Consider the following 8418-nt stretch of genomic DNA (forward strand, 5'->3'; position numbering starts at 1 on the left):
TATTCGGTATTAGTTTAAATTGCATAAAGATAATAAAATAATGTTAGATGAAAATTCAGAATATATATATTGTACCTTATAATTCATCTGTTAATTATTTTTTTATTATCATGTAATATATACTATATGCCATGTCTTATAGATGCACATGACTATTATTACATTATTAAAAAATAACATTAATTTAATTTTATAGTATTAGGGATAATAAGTTTGGGTAATATTAAATTTTTACTTAATAAATTATTAATTTAGCTATAAAATAGAAAAAAAATAATTTAAGATAATTAAGTAAAATTTTATTAATTGAGGTGTGACAATAGTCTTTTTCTCTATATAATAATAGATAAATAGTCGAATAAAAATTGCACTTATAGAAACATAAAAAAAACTATACTTATAAAAAAGATAATTAATCCTTTTATTTTAAATATATTTCATCGAGATTAGTTTTATAAATTATAAACTCTGAATTTTAATACAATCATATCATTTAATTCTATTAATAGATAAATATTATTGTTTAGATAAACACTTATTAAAATTATTTCTGTAACATAAATAGACAAATGAAATTCTGATTGAGGACACTACATCACAGCAAAGGAGAGAAATGGGGCACTAGTGTTGTAGAGAGAGAGCGCTCAAATAAAATTCATACCCTGGGAAATGATGAGAGAGAATTGGTACCGGTTCGAAATTTTAGTAAAATAATTTCGTTGTGAGCATAGTCCACACCGATAATCGATCTTCACATCAAAGTTTAATAAGTGTTTTGGTTATCACAAGTCCAACCCCAATATAAAAGTAATCGAAGTATTTAAATCTCGGGTCATCTTCTCAAGGAGTTGGAGTGAGGTATTGCAGTGAGGTATGCGTATTATTGGTTATGGTATCAAAAGGGGTGGGGTGGTAAAAGTGCAAGAAATGTAAATCAAATAATTAAAGAAACAATTACTAAAGAGAGACATTCATGGCAAGGGTTGAGAATTAAGCTTTCTATCCTAGTCATTAATGATCATACAATATTTATCAAGAGCTTATCTTATTTAGTCATCTCTAACAATGGAAGAAGGTACAAAATTATCTTCACATGAGAGAAAGTCAAATAAGACTAGTTAATCTCAATCCAAAAGTCCTAATCAACCTACTAATTGAATTACCAAGAGATTAGAGTCAATGGAAACAATATTAACTAACAACCCTAAATCACCAATCTAAATTGGGTATTAATGACTCAAAATTGCCTAATTTCTCTCCTTCCAAGCCAAGAATGCTCAAAAAGCTACTCTAACATCCAACTAAACATTTTGTCAAACACTTGGAAGGCATAAAAGGAAAGCATTATAAATTGCAAGAATTAATGAAATCTACTACTACCCAATACAAGAAATCAACAACAATAACTAAAGGAAGCAAAATTAACATGAAATATCTCAAATTGCATTAAAAAAAAATTAAATTGACAAGAGTGTTCACAACATAAAAATTACCAAAATGAGAAATTAACAAGAAGACATAGAAAAATCAAGACACTACAACAAGGAATTGTAAAGAAAATAAGATGAAGACAAGAAATTAACCCTAGATCTAAGAGAATTTAACCTAATCCTAACCTAATTCTAGAGAGAAGAGGGAGCTTCTCTCTCGAGAAAACTAACTAAAGGCTCATCATAACTAATCTAAATGCTCCCCCCTTCATCCTTCTTCACTTTGGGTTGAAATAGCTTCAGAAATGAGTTGGACTGGGTTTTGGAGGCTGGTGGTCTGTCACTCACCCAAGTCCCTCACAGAATAACCTTCTCCTTTCCGTGGACTGCTGGTGGCGACTCATCATCTCGAAGCCAGGGTACTCCAGCCCAGTGAGCAAGCTCCGTGACCAAACTAGGAAAAGGGAGGGTGCCCCTGATATGGGCTCGCCACATGAACTTCCTGATAAGTCTGAGAAAGTACAGCTCCTTCCCCTCAATGATGCACCCAATCAGGACTAGCATGTCAACTGGGATCTCAGTGAAGTGAGTGCTAGGCATGACGTAGTGAGCAAGTATCTGCCGCCATACCTTAGCCTCCTTCGTCAAATAGTCAAATCTCATCCCCTTGGGTTTCAATTTCAAGGCATCCATCTCCCAAGGGGCGTCCGGCTGGGCAACCACACTCCTCACTGCATCATAGTCAAAGGTCAGGCTATGCATCTTCACCTTAGCCCTCTGAAAAGCGTCCTTGTGACTAACTTTGGGCTGACAGTGGAGGACCTCCTCAATATCTGCCTCTGTTACCATAATCTTTCTGTCTCTAAGGTGAACTGCGTCAAGGTCGCTCTGAAGAAGTTACAGTAAAACTCGCGGACCCTAGACTCGTTCACTCTTGCTAGCTCTCTATCCAAGAAAGACCAGTCCCTCTCCTCAATCTGAGGCTCAGTAAACCGCCTCAAATCGGAGGGGATAGCTAGCTTCTTATCCATGTTGAGATTCCGTTGCTGAAAGAGCGAAAACCGGAGCTCACAATATAGATTAACGAACCTCTCTGAGTTGGCAGGAGGCAGGAGCTGATCTGCCTCTCCTTATCAGAAAGGTGCATCTCAGAATAACCGGAGGTCGCTGAATCAGTGGATGATTGAGATCTCTTCCTTTTTCTGGAGGTGACCTTGGCTTTTCCTTTGCCTCTGTCAGACATCCTAAAAAACAGAAATTATAGGATACAATATATTATGCAAAGCAGAGGAGTGAAAAGCAAGGATATAAGTAACAGACAGAAAACAGGCAACAAAAAGATATTGAGACACATTCATAAAGTGAGTCAAAGGAATGAATTCTTGGAATGCAAGAAAAAATAGAATTCAAACATCAATCAGTACACAAACCAAGGATTCATGCAATGATAGTACATATGCTTGTTTGTTAAGCAACAACAATTATCATACCCAAAGAAAAATAAAAGAGTTAGTTTGAAAACTAAAAAGAAAAGTGAGAAAGTCAATCAAGTCAAAGTAAGAAAAATGGGTTAAAGATTAGTGGCATGACACTTATTGACTTAACCAAGAGAAGTTCAAAAGAATTTAGGAAACAAGCATATTCACATTCATGAAGATGATGCAAGTCATTGATGATGAAATATGTTATGCACAAAAGCACAAAAAGAGAAATGCAAGTCATCATCAATGTGTTTGGTCACTAAATTTGTAAAGATTGACGTAAAAGAAATGAAATATGCACTTGATGTAACCAAAAGAGGGTTGAAAATAATTTTTATTTTAAAAAGTTTACACCAGTGGAAAGCACCAATTATTACAAATGTAAGAACCTCAATTAAGAAGAAGACAAGTTTAAATCAAATGGTGAAATCATGGAAATAGCTTCATTGGTTAAAGAAGGTGGAAATTGAACTTGAACCAAGAGGCCTAAAGGTTTTGACTTGAACTTGAAATGTTAAAAACACAAAGAAGGTTCACATTGACTTAGTTAATCAAGGTTCTTTTTGACACAGAAATCTGTCAAATAGTTCCTTGATTCTGCCAATCACCAATGCACATGAAAGGGAACCAAAATAAATGCGGAAATGCTGGCCAGCCAATTCATGAAGTGAATTTGGCAATAATCAAATAGGGCTTAAGTCAAAATGTGCCAAATTCAGTTCACAATTGGAAATTACTAGCATAAGGTTTTCAAAAAATTTCGGCAGCATTCCGGTAGCGAATTGGACGTTCCCGGATAAACAAACAGCAGCAAAACAACTCATATGAATCCATATAATTCAGGCAACATCAAGCCAAATCAGCATAACAGTAATATACAACTCAAATGAGCCTCAAATAGAATGAACCAAAATAAAACAATGCAAGCTCAGGTGAGTTGAACAAAGACAGCATCCAATATCATGGCATCAAATGCAGCAAGTAAATCCCAAAATTAACAACAACAGCAACATGTATCAATCACAGAACATCAACATCATCATCACTCAACAAAGAAGTTTAAAACCAGCCATTTCAGACAGCATGAATAACAAACAATCATACCTAAATCCACTATCCACGCCAGATTCTCTAACCACATGCATTCTAATCTAACTAAACTTAACAGAAACCAAATCAACAACTGCTACTAATACAGAAATTAATTAAAAGAAAAAATAAAAACAGAAGTAGAATGTAAACAGGGGAACTGGAACCTATGAGAATGAACAGAGGAAAATGGAAGTGGCAAGAGAGATGGGGACAGAGACTGAGAGGACGGAGGTGCGCTGGCTCAGTAGCGGTGCTGCCACGATAGTCCAGTGGCGGCAGAGAAGAACGGTTGTAGAGCAAGGGCACCAGACTCTATTCTAGCGAGGAGACGGGAGAAAGAAGTGAAATGGGGGGAAAAGGGGTTGGTAGTGGTGGTTGGTGGCTCGCCAGCAGCAATGGAAGACCGCGGCGGTCGCTGGTGGTGGCAGGAAGGGAAACGGATAGAGAGAAGGAGAAAAAGGGAAAGAAGAAAAAGAAGAAGAGAGGAGGGAAGGAAGAGAGGTGGTTGACGGCAGTCAGGTCGCCGGAGTGGTGGATAGTGGTTGTTGACAGAAGAGGGCTCAACAAGACTTATCATTTTCTCCTTAACATCACTTTCTAGTCCAAGACTTATCATTTCCTCCACTTCTTCCAATCATTCATTACTTAACAAATGCCTTGGAGGTTGCACATCCTCCTTAACATCACTTTCTAGTCCAATGGAAGAGGGCTCAACAAGATCATCAAGGGGATTGATCAATGTGGACAAAAAATACTAATGATGGAATCCACTTCTTGATCAATTTCCCTCAACTCATTATCCACTTCCTTAACATCAATAACTTCAACTTCCTCCTCTTGATGCAAACCATGCTTTAGCTCCTCTTCTTCACCTTAAAGCTTTGAATTCACTCCCTCACTATGCTCCTTGATTGCTTCTCCACATTTGATAATGGGAGTGCCTTGATCGTGTAGGCTTAGGCGGGATGCGACCATGTTGCTAACGGCTTCTGCCACGGTAGAAATCACGGCTTCTAACTTCTTAAACTCCTTTTGTATCTCTTCTTGCCTTTGAATGTAAGAACTAATATCTCTTTGTTGTTCTAGCATGAAGGCATGGAGAGATTCATCCGTTGGAGGTGGTGTGGAAAGAGAGGGTTCACTGTTTGTGAGAAAGGATTCATAGTTAGAAGGTGTTGTATATTGAGGTGGTTCTTGGAAGTAATTGCGTTGGAATGGTGGTGGTTCTATGTGTGGTTCATATGGCTCAAAAGGTGGTTGGTATGGTAGATAAGAATTATAGTCATATGGAGGTGTTTAATTGGTGGTATGGGGCTTGTGAGTATAGTGGTTCAAAACTAGGTTGAGAAGGTGGTTCATAGGCATATGGTAGTGGTTGTTGACAACCACAATGAAGGTCACCACATTCATTAGATTGATATGCATTAGGGGTGGAATTATACCCATAAGAAATCGGAGGTTGTTACCATGAAGAGTGATCAATTGCTTGAGGCTCCTCCCATCTTTGATTGTTCCATCCTTGATGCATGTTGTCATTGTAGTTTCCATTTCCTACAACATAACTTGAACCAAACTCATAGCCAAAAGGGAGAGAATTCATAGTGAAAAGAGAAACTACAAATAAAACTAATAAGAAACAAAGAGAGACAAAGTCCTATGACTAGCAAAACTAACAAACCAACCAAAAATCAAGATATTTACAATATCAACATATGTACAATAACCAATAACAAGCACACATTGCAACTCCTCGGCAACGACGCCAAACACTTGATGAGAGAGGATTGGTACCGGTTCAGAATTTTAGCAAAATAATTTCGTTGTGAGCATAGTCCACACCGATAATCGATCCTCACATCAACGTTTAATAAGTGTTTTGGTTGTCACAAGTCCAACCCCAATATAAAAGTAACCGAAGTATTTAAACCTCGGGTCGTCTTCTCAAGGAGTTGCAGTGAGGTATGTGTATTATTGGTTATGGTATCAAAAGGGGTGGGGTGGTAAAAGTGCAAGAAATATAAATCAAACAATAAAAGAAACAATTACTAAAGAGAGACATTCATGGCGAGGGTTGAGAGTTAAGCTTTCTATCCTAGTCATTAATGATCATATAATATTTATCAAGAGCTTATCTTATTTAGTCATCTCTTACAATGGAAGAAGGTACAAAATTATCTTCACATGAGAGAAAGTCAAATAAGACTAGTTAATCTCAATCCAAAAGTCCTAATCAACCTACTAATTGAATTAGCAAGAGATTAGAGTCAATGGAAACAATATTAACTAAGAACCTTAGATCAAAAATCTAAATTGGGTATGAATGACTTAAGATTGCCTAGTTTCTCTCCTTCCAAGCCAAGAATGCTCAAAAAGCTACTCTAACATCCAACCAAGCATTTTGTCAAACACTTGGAAGGCATAAAAGAAAAGCATTATAAATTGCAAGAATTAATGAAATCTACGACTACCCAATACAAGAAATCAACAACAACAACTAAAGGAAGCAAAATTAACATGAAATATCTCAAATTGCATTAAAGAAAATTTAAATTGACAAGAGTGTTCACAACATAAAAATGGCCAAAATGAGAAATTAAGAAGAAGACATAGGAAAATCAAGACACTACAACAAGAAATTGTAAAGAAAACAAGATGAAGACAAGAAATTAACCCTTCTAAGAGAATTTAACCTAATCCTAACCTAATTCTAGAGAGAAGAGGGAGCTTCTCTCTCTAGAAAACTAACTAAAGGCTCATCATAACTAATCTAAGTGCTCTTCCCCTTCATCCTTCTTCACTTTGGGTTGAAATAGCTTCAGAAATGAGTTGGACTGGGTTTTGGAGGCCCAGAATTTGCCCCCAGCGATTTGCAATTAATGAGCTCACATGCCAGGACTTGTGCGTACACACAAGTGTGTGCGTACACACACTTGCTAAATTCCGAATTATGCGTACACACACTTAAACTTATGTCCACTATAGCAAATTGTATATCATTTTAAAGCCCCAGACGTTAGCTTTCCAATGTCGCTGGAACCGCCTCATTTGGACCTCTGTAACTCAAGTTATGATCAATTTAGTATCAGGTCAGGATTGACATCTTTACAAATCCTTCATTTCTTGAATTCTTCCACTTTGCATGCTTTACTTCCAATTATTCAAGTCATTCTTGCCTTCAAAATCTTAAATCACTCAAACAAATATATCAAGGCATCGAATGGAAGAAAAGTGAATTAAAAATTGGCAATTTTAAGCATAAAAAGCATGTTTTTCACAATTAAGCACAATTAGGAAAGAATTCACAAAAGCATGCTATTTCAATGAATAAATGCAAGAAAAGTCAATAAAATCTACCTAATCAAAGCAAATAAATACCATGAAATATGGATTCATTAGGAAGATAGCCTATTTTGTGTTCACTTGGACAAAATCGACATTTTTAGTGTTTAAATACCTCACAACGAATGAATCGGTTGCATTTCTTCCGTGCACTCTCTTGGATCATGTCCATATCAAGCTTGTTTTCCTTAATCTGAACCCTTCATATATTTTATATTAAATATGAATGGTAAAAAAGAGTGGAAGTCCTGAAACTCCAACAAAGTACAATGCCACACCTGAAATGCTTCCTAAACTATAAACAATTAAACATTATGATTCATCAGTTTGGACCACAGTACAAGAAACTTTTGAAGAATGAACTATTAGTCTGATCCATGACTATTTTTCGAATGACAATATGATCTTTCAAGAGAAAAAGAGTTCATTCTGGCCTGACACATCAAGCCCGAATGAAAAACACTTACCTATCACTTTAACTTTTTGACCTGACACGTCTGGTTGTTGAAGTGATTGTTATATGTCAACGTGGACAACAAGAATAGACAGGATTGAATTGTCCAATTTCATATCATACTTAGCATGTTAGTAAGGGTTAAAGTGTCTTAAATTTTAATGATCAAGGATTTATATGATAAAAGATCAAGGTTTGATATGTCCTACTTGTGTTTGGTTGTTCATGTGAATATGGTCAAGCACTGGAGGAAAACAATGATACTACCAAGGCTACTGCAATGGCCATGGATCCATTAGTAACTTGATTTAAATATTCTTCTGTGTGTTTGGTGTTATATGATATTTGTATGTAACTATCTTCTGTTATATGGCTGCTGTGAATTTTGCATAAATACATACTAACAAGCATCATAATAAAAACATATCATCTTCGTTGCCTCAAAACAATGTGATAATGTTTTCAACAACTAATTAATTCATTATAACTTAATAGCTTTGTCTTAACCAAACACTCACATCATTTGACTCTAACCAAATGCCATAAAGACTTTTGCAATTACAATTTCAAAAACAAAAGCAACAATCATGCTGAAACACTAAGGCACCTATTACCATTCTTA

The sequence above is a fragment of the Arachis ipaensis genome, chromosome B07 (genome assembly GCF_000816755.2).
Source record: "Arachis ipaensis cultivar K30076 chromosome B07, Araip1.1, whole genome shotgun sequence".
NCBI classification, from domain to species: domain Eukaryota; kingdom Viridiplantae; phylum Streptophyta; class Magnoliopsida; order Fabales; family Fabaceae; genus Arachis; species Arachis ipaensis.